Source organism: Staurois parvus, unplaced genomic scaffold (genome assembly GCF_062004578.1).
Source record: "Staurois parvus isolate SC_StPar_1 unplaced genomic scaffold, SC_StPar_1.0 ptg000212l, whole genome shotgun sequence".
Classification (NCBI taxonomy): Eukaryota; Metazoa; Chordata; class Amphibia; order Anura; family Ranidae; genus Staurois; species Staurois parvus.
In genome coordinates, this window is record NW_028318008.1 from 93892 (window position 1) to 110912 (window position 17021).

General features: G+C 46.9%; 2 non-coding genes across 2 annotated transcripts; both read right to left on the reverse strand.

Moving 5' to 3' along the window:
- Positions 1-660: 660 nt before the first annotated feature.
- Positions 661-733, reverse strand: TRNAV-AAC (transfer RNA valine (anticodon AAC)). Its single transcript has one exon. It is a non-coding gene; the product is annotated as a tRNA-Val (tRNA).
- A 15287-nt stretch (positions 734-16020) lies between these two features.
- TRNAV-AAC (transfer RNA valine (anticodon AAC)) lies at positions 16021-16093 on the reverse strand. Its single transcript has one exon. It is a non-coding gene; the product is annotated as a tRNA-Val (tRNA).
- Positions 16094-17021: the final 928 nt, after the last annotated feature.

Genomic DNA, 17021 nt, shown 5'->3' on the forward strand with positions numbered 1-17021 from the left:
GTACCGAATACACCATTTCTCAATGTTTCTTATATCCTGTAGATGTCCCCGGCGATGTGTTCCTCTTGCAGCGCTTCCCTGAACTTCTGGTAGGGGGTGCACACAATTACTACATCATGCGGCCTCTCCTTCCCCTCCGAAAAGTTTTTATTTTTTCATGTATACTGTAAAAACTTTATTGCCAATCTCCTTCCAGTTCTGTGCAAACACTGGATGAAAGTTTAGTTGTCAATCACAATCAGGAGGCTGAGCAGACATACCTTCAGGGACTCCCCCCCCCCCCGGATGTGGCCTAGGCTGGTTCCCCCAGTATTATATTGCTGTATCCAGCTATTTCATGTCACCCCTCCCCCCCATATCACTTCGGGGGCCGCTGTACACCTCATCTGTCTTCTTACACCCAGTGACCTCATCACTCTGTCTCTGCTTCTCCCTTTTCCATCATTTTTTCTCATATCCTTTATTTTGCAATAAATTAAAAGTCTAAAATCTGCAAAAAAAATTCCCCAAAGTGTTAGAAAAGCTAAATGTCAGCAGAAGTTGTTCCCGACAGAAAGATGGTCCTAACAAGGATGTGTGTGCTGTGAATACGATGGGGGTGAGGGGGGACAATGGGGGGGACGCTGCGCTCTCTGTACCCCCCCAGTAGGGTGCACACTGTGTTTCTGCCCGGATTTGAACCGAGGACCTTTCGCGTGTTAGGCGAACGTGATAACCACTACACTACAGAAACATGCCGTGTCACCCTGATTCCGGTCATGAGGTCTGCTGAAGATGCTGGACGTCCTCCAGCCAGGAAATGAGGCCGACTTTGACTTACATAGTTAGTCTGGCTAAAAAAAGACAAAAGTCCATCCAATTCTACCATTAAAAAAGCAAAAAAGTTCTAATCCTACACCCACAGTTGATCCAGAGGAAGGCAAAAAACCCAGCAAAGCACGATCCAATGTGCTCCTGCAGGGAAAAAAATTCCTTCCTGACCCCCCGAGAGGCAATCGGATATTCCCTGGATCAACGTTCCCTATAAATGTTCTATCCAGTTATATTCTGTGTATCCAAGAAAGGATCCAGGACTTTCCTACAGCAATCCACTGAGCTGGCCACAAGCAACTCTGGAGGGAGTCTATTCCACATTCTCACAGCTCTTACTGTGAAGAAACCTTTCTGTGATTGGAGATGACATTTCTTTTCCTCCAGACATATGACTAAGCCCTGGTTGGCGGGATGCAATGCATCCGGGTGTGTGGATTGGTGGAGACATGTAGGCTGAGGCCGCTCCTTATAGTTTATTTAGATCAGGTTCATGTCCCTGTACAATGCAGGGATGGAAGAGATGGGACCCCAACATCCAGGGGGCCCCATCCAGAAATGGACAGTATTCGGTATGGAAATGATTTTAGGGCATCCATAAACATCAGAGATCAGTCACTGTTATCCTCTGACTCCTCAGACGTGAGGCCTTTTCAGACCCCTAAACCTTCTACTTCTGTTGGTCCTAAGAATGGAAAGCCCCCCCCCCCCACCCCCACCAACCCCACCTGGTCAGATTGTCTCCAAAGGGGGAAAAAAATCTTTCTTGACCCCCTATGGCCATCCAATTGTCCATGAATCATCAGTGTTAGGGTGCTCAGTTCATCTCTGTGTACAATGCTAAGAAGGTAGAGATGGGACCCCAACATCAAGGGTGATGTATAAATTATGGAAAGAAGCCCAATCTAAAGCTCCAGCCCCCTAGGGAAAGACCCGCCCAAAGACTCTGTGCCACACTTGCCATTGGCAGGACATGTGGAGGAGAGGCGGACTATGGGGGTGGAGTCTAAGCAGCATGTATGCCGGAAAATAGCACAATGGTTTTTGCCCCTATTAACCTCTAAAGCTGGCCACAGATTCATCGACATTTGCCCGGCTCCAATTTCCATCCATCTATGGCCATTCCAGTTCGAGCGGAATCTAATAATCGACACCTCTATGTAGTGTACCCCCTGTAGTGTGTGTTATGTAGTGTACCCCCTGTAGTGTGTGTTATGTAGTGTACCCCCTGTAGTGTGTGTTATGTAGTGTACCCCCTGTAGTGTGTGTTATGTAGTGTACCCCCTGTAGTGTACCCCCTATAGTGTGTGTTATGTAGTGTACCCCCTGTAGTGTACCCCCTGTAGTGTGTGTTATGTAGTGTACCCCCTGTAGTGTGTGTTATGTAGTGTACCCCCTGTAGTGTACCCCCTGTAGTGTGTGTTATGTAGTGTACCCCCTGTAATGTACCCCCTGTAGTGTGTGTTATGTAGTGTACCCCCTGTAGTGTGTGTTATGTAGTATACCCCCTGTAGTGTGTTTACACTACAGGGGGTACACTACACAGAGGTGTCGATTATTAGATTCCGCTCGAACTGGAATGGCCATAGATGGATGGAAATTGGAGCCGGACAAATGTCGATGAATCTGTGGCCAGCTTTAGAGGTTAATAGGGGCCAAAACCATTGTGCTATTTTCCGACATACATGCTGCTTAGACTCCACCCCCATAGTCCGCCTCTCCTCCACATGTCCTACCAATGGCATGTGTGGCATGGAGTCTTTGGGCGGGTCTCTCCATAGGGGGGTGCAGCTTTAGTTTGCGCTTCTTTCTAGACACCTTCAGGACTGTGGCCCATCCACCAATCAGGATAATTCTGATCTGTATGGGAGCCCTAAGGGCCCAGCCTTTCTCTATATGGCCCTGCACTCGCCCACGGGATTTTCAATGGCGTAAAACTGGAATACAATGTATGTTTCTCTTTCGCTGTCATGATTGGGCGTGTTGACTTCCCTTGCCCAGTGACTTGAACCCCTTGGGTTGAAGGGGATGAGGCATACAGCCAAGAAGGTGGATGGCGGATCCATCTCTGCCCACCACCCATATATTGGGGAGAGTCGTAGGCAAAGGTATTGTATTGTCCTGAAGGTCACTGTTACATTGGGGATTTATTCCGCAGCTTTGTTGGGCCACGCGTGTGATATCCTGCCACATGCCAACAACCTTCCACTGTCCCAGTGAAGTTTAATCGTCCCCAGATGATGAAGAGGACACTGATTGTTGTCCAGTCTCTGCTTCATAGAACAGCTGACACTCTCTCTCTGTAGAGTTTCATGTTCCTCCAATGATGATGTTGCTGAGGAGGACACTGATTGTTGTCCAGTCTCCGCCTCATAGAACAGCTGACACTCTCTCTGTAGAGTTTCATGTTCCCCCAATGATGATGTTGCTGAGGAGGACACTGATTGTTGTCCAGTCTCCGCCTCATAGAACAGCTGAAACTCTCTCTCTAGAGCTTCATATTCCTCCAATGATGATGTTTCTTAGGAGGGCACATATTTTTGCCCAGTCTCTGTCTCATAGAACAGCGGACACTCTCTCACTAAAGCTTCATATTCCTCCAATGATGATGTTGCTGAGGAGGACACTGATTGTTGTCCAGTCTCCGCCTCATAGAACAGCTGACACTCTTTCTGTAGAGTTTCATGTTCCTCCAATGATCATGTTGCTGAGGAGGACACTGATTGTTCTCCAGTCTCCGCCTCATAGAAAAGCTGCTACTCTTTCTGTCGAGTTTCATGTTCCTCCAATGATGATGTTGCTGAGGAGGACACTGATTGTTGTCCAGTCTCCGCCTCATCGAACAGCTGACACTCTAGTCTCTAGAGCTTCAAATTCCTCCAATGAGGATATTGCTGAGGAGGACACTGATTGTTGTCCAGCCTCCGCCTCATAGAACAGCTGACACTCTCTCTCTAGAGCTTCAAATTCCTCCAATGAGGATATTGCTGAGGAGGACACTGATTGTTGTCCAGTCTCCGCCTCATAGAACAGCTGACACTCTCTCTCTAGAGCTTCAAATTACTCCAATGATGATGTTGCTGAGGAGGACACTGATTGTTGTCCAGCCTCCGCCTCATAGAAAAGCTGCCACTCTTTCTGTAAAGTTTCATGTTCCTCCAATGTTGATGTTGCTGAAGAGGACACTGATTGTTGTCCATCCTCCGCCTCATCGAACAGCTGACACTCTCTCTCTAGAGAGCTTCCAATTCCTTCAATGATGATATTGCAGAGGACACTGATTAGTGTCCAGTTTCTGCCTCATCTAACAGCTGACACTCTCTCTCTAGAGCTTCAAATTCCTCCAATGATGATATTGTAGAGGAGGACACTGATTGTTGTCCAGTCTCCGCCTCATAGAACAGCTGCCACTCTCTCTGTAGAGTTTCATGTTCCTCTAATTATGATGTTGCTGAGGAGGACACTGATTGTTGTCAAGCCTCCGCCTCATCGAACAGCTGACATTCTCTCTCTAGAGCTTCAAATTCCTCCAATGATGATATTGCTGAGGAGGACACTGATTGTTGTCCAGCCTCCGCCTCATCAAACAACTGACACTCTCTCTCTAGAGCTTCAAATTCCTCCAATGATGATATTGCAGAGGACACTGATTGTTGTCCAGTTTCTGCCTCATCTAACAGCTGACACTCTCTCTCTAGAGCTTCAAATTCCTCCAATGTGGATATTGCTGAGGAGGACACTGATTGTTGTCCAGTCTCCGCCTCATAGAACAGCTGACACTCTCTCTCTAGAGCATCAAATTCCTCCAATGATGATGTTGCTGAGGAGGACACTGATTGTTGTCCAGCCTCCGCCTCATAGAAAAGCTGCCACTCTTTCTGTAAAGTTTCATGTTCCTCCAATGATGATGTTGCTGAGGAGGACACTGATTGTTGTCCAGCCTCCGCCTTATAGAACATCTGATACTCTCTCTGTAGAATTTCATGTTCCTCTAATGATGATGTTGCTGAGGAGGACACTGATTGTTGTCCAGTCTCCGCCTCATAGAACAGCTTACACTCTCTCTCTTTAGCTTCATATTCCTCCAATGATGATGTTTCTGAGGAGGACACTGATTGTTGTCCAGCCTCCGCCTTATAGAACAGCTGATACTCTCTCTGTAGAGTTTCATGTTCCTCTAATGAAGATATTGCTGAGGAGGACACTGATTGTTGCCCAGCCTCTGCCTCATAAAACAGCTGACACTCTCTCTCTTCAGCTTCATATTCCTCCAATGACGATATTCCTGAGGAGGACACTGATTGTTGTCCAGTCTCCGCCTCATAGAACAGCTGACACTCTCTCTCTTTAGCTTCATATTCCTCCAATGACGATATTCCTGAGGAGGACACTGATTGTTGTCCAGTCTCCGCCTCATAGAACAGCTGACACTCTCTCTCTTTAGCTTCATATTCCTCCAATGATGATGTTGCTGAGGAGGACACTGATTGTTGTCCAGTCTCCGCCTCATAGAACAGCTGCCACTCTCTCTGTAGAGTTTCATGTTCCTCTAATGATGATGTTGCTGAGGAGGACACTGATTGTTGTCCAGCCTCCGCCTCATCGAACAGCTGACACTCTCTCTCTAGAGCTTCAAATTCCTCCAATGATGATATTGCTGAGGAGGACACTGATTGTTGTCCAGCCTCCGCCTCATCGAACAGCTGACACTCTCTCTCTAGAGCTTCAAATTCCTCCAATGATGATATTGCAGAGGACACTGATTGTTGTCCAGTTTCTGCCTCATCTAACAGCTGACACTCTCTCTCTAGAGCTTCAAATTCCTCCAATGATATTGCTGAGGAGGACACTGATTGTTGTCCAGCCTCCGCCTCATAGAAAAGCTGCCACTCTTTCTGTAAAGTTTCATGTTCCTCCAATGATGATGTTGCTGAGGAGGACACTGATTGTTGTCCAGCCTCCGCCTTATAGAACAGCTGATACTCTCTCTGGAGAGTTTCATGTTCCTCTAATGATGATGTTGCCGAGGAGGACACTGATTGTTGCCCAGCCTCTGCCTCATCGAACAGCTGACACTCTCTCTCTAGAGCTTCAAATTCCTCCAATGAGGATATTGCTGAGGAGGACACTGATTGTTGTCCAGTCTCCGCCTCATCGAACAGCTGACACTCTCTCTCTAGAGCTTCAAATTCCTCCAATGAGGATATTGCTGAGGAGGACACTGATTGTTGTCCAGTCTCCGCCTCATAGAACAGCTGACACTCTCTCTCTAGAGCTTCAAATTCCTCCAATGATGATATTGCAGAGGAGGACACTGATTGTTGCCCAGCCTCCGCCTCATCGAACAACTGACACTCTCTCTCTAGAGCTTCAAATTCCTCCAATGAGGATATTGCTAAGGGGGACACTGATTGTTGTCCAGCCTCCGCCTCATACAACAGCTGACACTCTCTCTCTAGAGCTTCAAATTCCTCCAATGATGATATTGCTGATGAGGACACTGATTGTTGCCCAGTCTCCGCCTCATACAACAGCTGACACTCTCTCTCTAGAGCTTCAAATTCCTCCAATGATGATGTTGCTGAGGAGGACACTGATTGTTGTCCAGTCTCTGTCTCGTAGAACAGCTGCCACTCTTTCTCTAGAGCTTCAAATTCCTCCAATGAGGATATTGCTGAGCAGGACACTGATTGTTGTCCCGTCTCTTCCTCATAGAACAGCTGCCACTCTCTCTGTAGAGTTTCATGTTCCTCCAATGAGGATATTCCTGAGGAGGACACTGATTGTTGTCCAGTCTCCGCCTCATAGAACAGCTGCCACTCTCTCTGTAGAGTTTCATGTTCCTCCAATGAGGATGTTGCTGAGGAGGACGCTGATTGTTGTCCAGCCTCCACCTCATATAACAGCTGACACTCTCTCTCTAGAGCTTCATATTCCTCCAATGATGATGTTGCTGAGGAGGACACTGATTGTTGTCCAGTCTCTGTCTCGTAGAACAGCTGCCACTCTTTCTCTAGAGCTTCAAATTCCTCCAATGAGGATATTGCTGAGCAGGACACTGATTGTTGTCCCGTCTCTTCCTCATAGAACAGCTGCCACTCTCTCTGTAGAGTTTCATGTTCCTCCAATGAGGATATTGCTGAGGAGGACACTGATTGTTGTCCAGTCTCCGCCTCATAGAACAGCTGCCACTCTCTCTGTAGAGTTTCATGTTCCTCCAATGAGGATGTTGCTGAGGAGGACACTGATTGTTGTCCAGCCTCCGCCTCATATAACAGCTGACACTCTCTCTCTAGAGCTTCATATTCCTCCAATGATGATGTTGCTGAGGAGGACACTGATTGTTGTCCAGTCTCGGTCTCATAGAACAGCTGCCACTCTTTCTGTAGAGTTTTGTGGTCTCCTGCCCCCAGTGATGATGTTGCTAAGGAGGCCACTGATCGTAGCCGCAGACTGTCACTAACATAAGTGAAGTCCCAGAAAAGCTCCTGCTCTTCTTGCTTTATCGGTCTGTCCCGGTCTTCGATGCACAGAAATTCAGCAACTTCTATTTTTTGAGCCGATGTTTTAATGGACATCTGGAAAGACAAAGTTTTTTGTCAATATATCTAATTGATCAAAACCATAAATGTGAAAAATCTGTTACAATAAAATCTTAAGTAGTGAAGAAGAGCCTGCCACTAAAACAGCCCCCTCCCCCCAGCTATAGTCAGGACCATTCTTGATCTCTATACTTACAGGTTGTGTCTCCCGTGTCACGTGTGTCTTGGCTGTGTCCAAGTCCTTCCAGTTGATTCCTGTGAAGAATGCGTGCCTCCTGATATCCTGTACCAGGTTTGATCGCAGATCTTGGTTTTTGCAAAGGAACTGTAAAGAAGAATAAAATATAATGAGAACCAAATGTGAACAGTAGAAGTCCCTCTTTTAATATTTGACCCTGACAGTTCCATATTTCCTTGGTTTGACTTTGAAAGCAGCTGCTGTGTCATGACAGGATTGGGTTAAAGGGTCAGTTGACCTTTCCCAGAGATGTGCCTATGCAGGTAAGGGGTCCCTGTAGATACAAAGTGTGCAGCTTGGACTAAAGTTGAAGAATGTAAAATAGAATTGAGCCGGCACTCGGAGTAATCCGTAGAATAAAGAGACTTTATTGGCTGCTCCATGGAAAAGCTTCTGGTAATATGCTAACGCGCTTCAGCTGTAGCAGCTTTCCAGCCAAAGCGCATTGGCGTATTACCAGGGTGTATTACATGTAGCCAATAACGTATCTTCATTTTAGGGAATCTACAAAGTTCCCGCTCAACTGTAGCTTGGATTCCTTGGAGTGCGGGGACACTTGAGCCTGAGCACCGGTGTCCAGCCACAAGGAGCTGTGTGAGCAGCTGAGCTTGGGTATTGTATATCCTGAAAGTTGAAGCATGCCCTTACTATAGGTGTAGGCCATTTCCATAGCTATGAAGCCTGACTGGAATACTCCCAGGATGTTACTAAGTGAGGCCTAGCTATTACTGCTCCCATCCACCACCATAGGAGCGAGCTCTTCCTGTGATTCAAACCCCCTCCCTCACATGCGCTTTCTGTCCCCTGATAGAGAGCTCGATGTTTGCGAGCTCGCTCCTGTGACGGTGAAGGTGAACAGTAATAGCTAGGTCCTGCTTAGCAACGTCCTAGCAACATCCTGGGAGTTTTCCGGTCAGGCTTCTTGTGGTCCAGAAAAGGCCTTCACCTATAGCAAGGGCATAGTTCAGCTTTAGTCAGAGCTGCACATTTTGTGTTTCTGTACGGGTGACTCTCACCTAAACGGGAGGTGTTTGTGATAAAGGTGAACTAACCCTTTCTTTGTTCTGAGGAATGTACTAAAAGTGACCTTTCTATGAAATCTGCAGCCGCCATGATTGTTTTTCTTCTAACAATGGCAGCTTGGGGGGAATCCTATATGCAGTGGGTGTAAGGAATGTCCCCAGAAATGGAAGATTCTGCGTGTGTGATTGGCCCTGTCCCTTTCCCAATCAAGCACAGAGCATGAATTCAAGTCCTAGCCATCCTCTGCATTGGGGGTATAGCGGACAACAGGGCTGCTGCTTTGCTTCCCCATCCTCTGCGGTGGGCTTTTCATTTTTGGTGGTGTACTTGCTAAGACTGTAAAGGGACATAAGGGCTGCCGCTGTCTCTATGACAACACGGAGACTGCTCAGGTGGGCTAGCAGTGAAGGCAGATCCTTCCTTCCACTAAGCCGTCGGTGGGGTGATGAAAGTTGTGTTGTGGCCTAAATCAGTGTTGTGCAGGTAAGACTGTGGTGAAGCTGTATGACTACTTACCCTTTCAAGGAGGTCTCGGAGGTCGGTGTCCATGTCCTGGGGATAATTCGGCAGCTTGGTAATCATGGCCATCTGCAGCTTATGAATGGTCTTCTGGCCGGTGTAGAAGGGATGCTTCCCCGTTGCCATCTTGTATACGGTTACTCCCAGGGAGTAATAGTCAGCCATTGTAAAGTATTCCCGGTGCAGGAAGACCTCTGGGGCCATATAAGATAGTGTCCCCACCAGTCCTTTAATCCTGCTGGAAGATGAGACACCCTTTACGGCCAAGCTGAAGTCAGCAATTCTGATGTGGCCGGCACTGTCTAGTAGGATATTCTGCGGCTTGATATCTCTGTGGATGATCTCAAAAGAATGCAGGTACTGCAGGCCGCACACAATTTCCGCGGTGAGATATCTAATGGAAAAAGAAAAATCTGGATTAGCACCGAAAAGATTTACAAATCCATAGACAAGTGAATTCTTCCTATAGTCTATAGGTGTAGTGATGGGCAGGTTCAGTTGGAGGGGCGTGGCTATGTCACTACCTATCCTCAGTGGTCAGCCACCCCCGACTGCGCCGTGAACCAGTTTTTCGACTTACCTTAAGCAGTCTCCATCTAGTGGAGCAACGGTTAATATTTCCTGAAGGTTCCCGCCGTTCAAGTATTCCAGTACAATGGCCAGATATGTCTGTGTGAAAAGAAGAGAGAAAGGTTACATTTAAACATTCCAAATTTGAGAAGATCCAGAAATACACACATAGGGCCACAGTGCAGTGTGGGATCTTCTCACAGGAGGAGGAAGAAATGGGAAGATGAAAGGACACTTACCTTTGTTTGGAATGCTCCATACAGACGTGTAATGAATGGGCTTTCTCTGATTTGATGCAGCACATCAACCTCTTTGCTGACACTATCTAGCCCACCATTGAGCTCTTTCCTTTTCTTAATGAACTTCACTGCCAGCTTCTTACCAGTGGGGAGATGGGAGGCCAGCATGACCTTCCCAAAGGCCCCCTGTCCAAGAATTCCATGGAAGTTGAAGTTTTCAATGGATAGCTCCTTGTCCTCCATGCTTGATGAAGTGACTTCAATATCTTTGTCCTCCATGCTTGATGAAGTGACTTCAATATCTTTGTCCTCCATGCTTGATGAAGTGACTTCAATATCTTTGTCCTCCATGCTTGATGAAGTGACTTCAATATCTTTGTCCTCCATGCTTGATGAAGTGACTTCAATATCGTTGTCCTCCATGCTTGATGAAGTGACTTCAATATCGTTGTCCTCCATGCTTGATGAAGTGACTTCAATATCTTTGTCCTCCATGCTTGATGAAGTGACTTCAATTGCCGTGAATCGTCTCTTCTTCCGAAACAGACGCCCAATGAATGCCCATATGGCAATTAATATGAACATTGTGGTATGTAGCGAGTCCTCTATGATAGATTTCTCTTTGTTGGTGTTCAGAGAATCCTGCGTGAGGGAAAAGCAATTTCTCCTGAATAGTTGCATGATGATAGTATTGCAACACTGCCCAGAAATCCGACTCGCTTCCTTCTCCCTCCAAGGTCTGGTGCAGTCTGACCTTCAGCTGCTAAGCTCCGCCCACTGCAGGCTGCCAGCCGTGACATCACGGAAACTTCCAGCCTTGGGTGTCGCCATGGCAACTCCTGTGAGGCTCCGCCCACTAAGTGGTAAACAACCTGTCATCCAATCACGTCCTCACACTAAGTGGTAAACAACTTGTCATCCAATCACGTCCTCACACTAAGTGGTAAACAACTTGTCATCCAATCACGTCCTCACACTAAGTGGTAAACAACTTGTCATCCAATCACGTCGCCAGGCCTCCACCCCCTGCATTTCTACCCTCTAACTGACATTTGAATTTCTCTGCTGCTTTTGAAAAATGTCTGTTTATTGGGGGGGGGGGGGGGTGACCTTTATCTGGGGGCATAGTATATACATTGTGCTCTTAACCACTTCCAGTCCAGGCCAACTTTCAGCTGTCAGCGCTATCACACTTTGAATGACAATTGCGCGGTCATGCAACACTGTACCCAGATGAATTTTTTAGCATTGTTTTGAGACAGATAAAGCTTTATTTTGGTGGTATTTATTCACCGCTGGGATTTTTATTTTTTTTGCTATATAAATGAAAAAGTACAAAAATTCTGAAAAAAGTGTTTTTCTTATAAAATTTTGCAAATAAATAATTTTTCATCATAAATCTTGGCCAAAATTTATTCCATTATCTTTTACTTTTTAGTAAAAAAAAAAAGAAAAAACCCAAATTAGTTTATAACTAATGAAAATGATAATTTAAAGAAAACAAATTTCACATTTTTATATTTTGTTTATATTATTATTTAAGTTTTTTTTTTTTTTTTTTACATACTGTCACCCTAGCAGTACATTGTCACCATTGGGGGGTGATGAAGATTTTTTTTTTACACTGATTGCTTTTACACCCATAAAGGATGTAAGAGGAATCAGTTCTCCTTCTCTCTGGCTGCATTCCTGCAGCCATTGAGAACTACTGTGTGAGCTGTGATTGTTCATAGCTTGTCACATGGTACAAGGCTGTTGTGAAGGGCCCTGTACCGTGTGATCTCTGTGATCATTCACACATTTCACACTTAGTAAGCAATGATGTCAGAAGTGACATCTTGCTTACTACTCTGCATGTGATCACTGATTGGCCAATCAGTGATCACAGGATCGGGACTTCTTTCTATCTCTCCCTCTATCTCTTTCTCTTGATCTCCTTCTGTCTTTTTTTTATCTATCTCTATATCTCTTTTTCTCTCCATCCCTCTTTCTCTCTTTATATCTATTGCCCTCTATTTTCTATCTTTCTCTCCCTCCCTCTATCACTCACTCTTTATCTCTCTCTATCTTTCCCTCTTTTCTTTCTTTCTCTCCTATCTCTCTTTTTCTCCCTCCCTCTTTATCTTTCGCTGTCTATTTCTATCTCTCTCCTTCTTTCTTCCTCTTTATACCTCTCTCCATCTATCTCTCTATCTCTCTCCCCCACTCTCTCTCTTTCTATCTCTGTCTCTCTCTCCCTCCCTCCCCCTCTCTCTCTCCCTCTCTGTCTCTTTTTTTCTCTCTTTCTCCTTCCCTTTTTCTTTCTCTCCCTCTTTATCTATATTTTGCTCTCCATTTGGATGGGGGGGGGTGGGGGGGGTAGATGTTAGTGTCGCCTAGGGCAGCACCAAACCAAAATCCAGCACTGGTCAGGAGACAGGCCGAGGTTGGTAACAGCAGGATGGGTAAACAGAAGGCAGAGCGTAGTCCAGAGACAAGCCAGGGGTTGGTACAGGCGGCGTTGGAGCAGAGTCAGAGGTGGCCAAGTTGGCAATGGGAGATCAGGAACTCAGGGAATGTAATCGATCAAATGGCATTGATACACTACATGCATGTTCATGTGTATTCATTTGTGAATGCATATTGGTTGGTACACGCACGGTCGTTCATGCACGTGCACCTGTGATCCAGCCATGGGCAGAGTTCCTTAAACCTGGGCGTCTTTGTACATGGATATTGGATACAAAAAGCAGGAAGAGCCGGCACCTCCGAAATCCTCCTGAAAGCTTTATTAGTGACACAGGAGTGACAGAAAAGCATAGTGAGGCGTTTGGGCGAGTAGCCTTGATCACAGCAGTTGGCGGCTCTTCCTGCGTTTTGTATCCTGTATCCAGTGTTTGGAGGACACTTTGGAGCCTGAGCACCCGCCCTGGATCCCACTGCTGAATGGTGTGTGTTACCTGTGTGAGCGCTGCTTCTCTGCTATCACATTCATACCTGGATATTCCTTTCCTGACAGCTGGCCATAGATGAATTGAAATTCAGCCAGTTCACAAGGGATTGGGTGAATGTTCATCCATCTCTAGCTATTCCCACTCAACAGAAGTCCATCTAATGATTGAGAATTTCTCTCCATCAGCCAATTGGCTGCAGCTCTGGAGCTGTGTATTCTGACAGCAAAGGAGTCCCCGCTGTCAGAATACAATAGTGCAGCAGGGAGGACTCCTCAACCCCCTCATTTGTGTGACTGGTGGACTCCATTTTTGACATTTGCCATCAACCTGCTGGTGGTTGATGAAAAAAACAAATGGTCTGTGGCCAGCCTTCTACAGATTAGCAGAAAGTTTGGATAGTAGTGAGCAATCCTACAATACTGCAGCACCAGCGGCTGATATACCATCAACTGCACCAAAAGGTTGTGGAAAGCGGCACTGGATTGTTTACAAGCAGACACTGTAGACCAGGGGCAGGCAACCTTCAAGAGGTGCACATCTACCTGAACAACACGGGACAAGTCAAAGATCACTGGGAGCTGTGTTACCTCGTCACACGTGATTTACACCTCTAACTGCTGTACTACTGTGTCAGAATGGCCTGCATTGCACGGCAAGTGTGGGTTTAAATCAGGTGATGATGAGGCAACATATCTCCTCCTCACCACCTGCCAAACGCACTGACTTTGCAGAGGAGCAGCAGTGCCTACTGAGCCTGTGAATGAGCCCTTGGTTGTAATCGGCAGCGGCACACTAAGGGCTTGTTCACATGTAAAGTTGGGGCTTCATTCACTTGAATGGGTCACGCTTGGTTGGTGCTACACCCTCCAACCAGGGGCGTATTTACCGCAAGGCAAACAAGGCATCTGCCTAGGGTGGAAGGGGGGGTGGAAGAAGGGACACATGCGGCATGGGGACCAGGTGGGATCCCAGAGAGGTTACGGGCTGCTTGATAGTGATAGTGTATGCATAGCCCGACTCTTGTTCCCGGGGATGTCTGCAGCTGTGAAGGTGTGTTTCTCGACGGGGGGGGGGGAGGGGTGATAGTGGAAGGCTGTCTCAGGCGGGGGGTGGGCAGGGGCATTGTTGGTCAATGTCAGGTTCTCTCCATGCCTAGGGCAGCACAAAATCTAAATACACCACTGCCTCTAGGTGTATATAGAGCAGTGACCCCTCTAGGTGTATATATAGCAGTGACCCCTCTAGGCGTATATAAAGCAGTGACCCCTCTAGGCGTATATATAGCAGTGACCCCTCTAGGCGTATATATAGCAGTGACCCCTCTAGGCGTATATATAGCAGTGACCCCTCTAGGTGTATATATAGCAGTGACCCCTCTAGGCGTATATATAGCAGTGACCCCTCTAGGTGTATATATAGCAGTGACCCCTCTAGGCATATATATACCAGTGACCCCTCTAGGCGTATATATAGCAGTGACCCCTCTAGGCGTATATATAGCAGTGACCCCTCTAGGCGTATATAAAGCAGTGACCTCTCTAGGCGTATATATAGCAGTGACCCCTCTAGGTGTATATATAGCAGTGACCCCTCTAGGCGTATATATAGCAGTGACCCCTCTAGGTGTATATATAGCAGTGACCCCTCTAGGCGTATATATAGCAGTGACCCCTCTAGGCGTATATATAGCAGTGACCTCTCTAGGCGTATATATAGCAGTGACCCCTCTAGGTGTATATAGCAGTGACCCCTCTAGGTACATAGATAGTAGTTACCCATCTAGGTGTGTATAGCAGTGAATCATATAGGTGTATAGCAGTGTATATGTCTCCACCCACAAACAAATCCTCATCCAATCAGCTTTCAGAGAGAGGACATAGGAGGAGAGGAGGGCATGTGATAGTACATGACGTGAATGGAGGATCAGCTTCTCTCCCCTCTATGGGGGCGATATGTGAAGATTGGAGCAGATGACGTTCTGGCACCCCCGGGCCGCCCTCCGCTCCCCTCCTCTATATCTGACCCTGCTACTGTCCACTCTGATTGGCTGCTCCTCATTGCCCAGAAGGGTGGATTGGGCGATGGTCACCTGATCTCTATGGCCATCTCTCATACGATGTTCTCTTCTTCATCAGGTGTCTCTGCGGGTGAAAGTTTCTGGAAATTTCCAACACGACTGCAGGGGGAACCTCATCGCCACCCGCTGGGTCCTGACCGCCGCACCCCGTGTGCCCCAGGAGGAGGGCATGGTGTCTACAGAAGGGGGTGAGTCTGGTAAAGTAATATGACCTCTTCCAATGTATTTCTTATTATTGGTGTTTATACAGTGCTGACAATTTACACTGTGCTTTACATTCTGTACATTCACCTCAGTCCCCGCCCCCAAGGAGCTACAATCTAAGGTCCCTCCCTCACATACGAGGACCAATGTAGAGAGGAGTCAGTTATCTTCCCATCATGTCTTTGGAGGGAATGGATTTCATATCGTACCGAATACACCATTTCTCAATGTTTCTTATATCCTGTAGATGTCCCCGGCGATGTGTTCCTCTTGCAGCGCTTCCCTGAACTTCTGGTAGGGGGTGCACACAATTACTACATCATGCGGCCTCTCCTTCCCCTCCGAAAAGTTTTTATTTTTTCATGTATACTGTAAAAACTTTATTGCCAATCTCCTTCCAGTTCTGTGCAAACACTGGATGAAAGTTTAGTTGTCAATCACAATCAGGAGGCTGAGCAGACATACCTTCAGGGACTCCCCCCCCCCCCGGATGTGGCCTAGGCTGGTTCCCCCAGTATTATATTGCTGTATCCAGCTATTTCATGTCACCCCTCCCCCCCATATCACTTCGGGGGCCGCTGTACACCTCATCTGTCTTCTTACACCCAGTGACCTCATCACTCTGTCTCTGCTTCTCCCTTTTCCATCATTTTTTCTCATATCCTTTATTTTGCAATAAATTAAAAGTCTAAAATCTGCAAAAAAAATTCCCCAAAGTGTTAGAAAAGCTAAATGTCAGCAGAAGTTGTTCCCGACAGAAAGATGGTCCTAACAAGGATGTGTGTGCTGTGAATACGATGGGGGTGAGGGGGGACAATGGGGGGGACGCTGCGCTCTCTGTACCCCCCCAGTAGGGTGCACACTGTGTTTCTGCCCGGATTTGAACCGAGGACCTTTCGCGTGTTAGGCGAACGTGATAACCACTACACTACAGAAACATGCCGTGTCACCCTGATTCCGGTCATGAGGTCTGCTGAAGATGCTGGACGTCCTCCAGCCAGGAAATGAGGCCGACTTTGACTTACATAGTTAGTCTGGCTAAAAAAAGACAAAAGTCCATCCAATTCTACCATTAAAAAAGCAAAAAAGTTCTAATCCTACACCCACAGTTGATCCAGAGGAAGGCAAAAAACCCAGCAAAGCACGATCCAATGTGCTCCTGCAGGGAAAAAAATTCCTTCCTGACCCCCCGAGAGGCAATCGGATATTCCCTGGATCAACGTTCCCTATAAATGTTCTATCCAGTTATATTCTGTGTATCCAAGAAAGGATCCAGGACTTTCCTACAGCAATCCACTGAGCTGGCCACAAGCAACTCTGGAGGGAGTCTATTCCACATTCTCACAGCTCTTACTGTGAAGAAACCTTTCTGTGATTGGAGATGACATTTCTTTTCCTCCAGACATATGACTAAGCCCTGGTTGGCGGGATGCAATGCATCCGGGTGTGTGGATTGGTGGAGACATGTAGGCTGAGGCCGCTCCTTATAGTTTATTTAGATCAGGTTCATGTCCCTGTACAATGCAGGGATGGAAGAGATGGGACCCCAACATCCAGGGGGCCCCATCCAGAAATGGACAGTATTCGGTATGGAAATGATTTTAGGGCATCCATAAACATCAGAGATCAGTCACTGTTATCCTCTGACTCCTCAGACGTGAGGCCTTTTCAGACCCCTAAACCTTCTACTTCTGTTGGTCCTAAGAATGGAAAGCCCCCCCCCCCCCACCCCCACCAACCCCACCTGGTCAGATTGTCTCCAAAGGGGGAAAAAAATCTTTCTTGACCCCCTATGGCCATCCAATTGTCCATGAATCATCAGTGTTAGGGTGCTCAGTTCATCTCTGTGTACAATGCTAAGAAGGT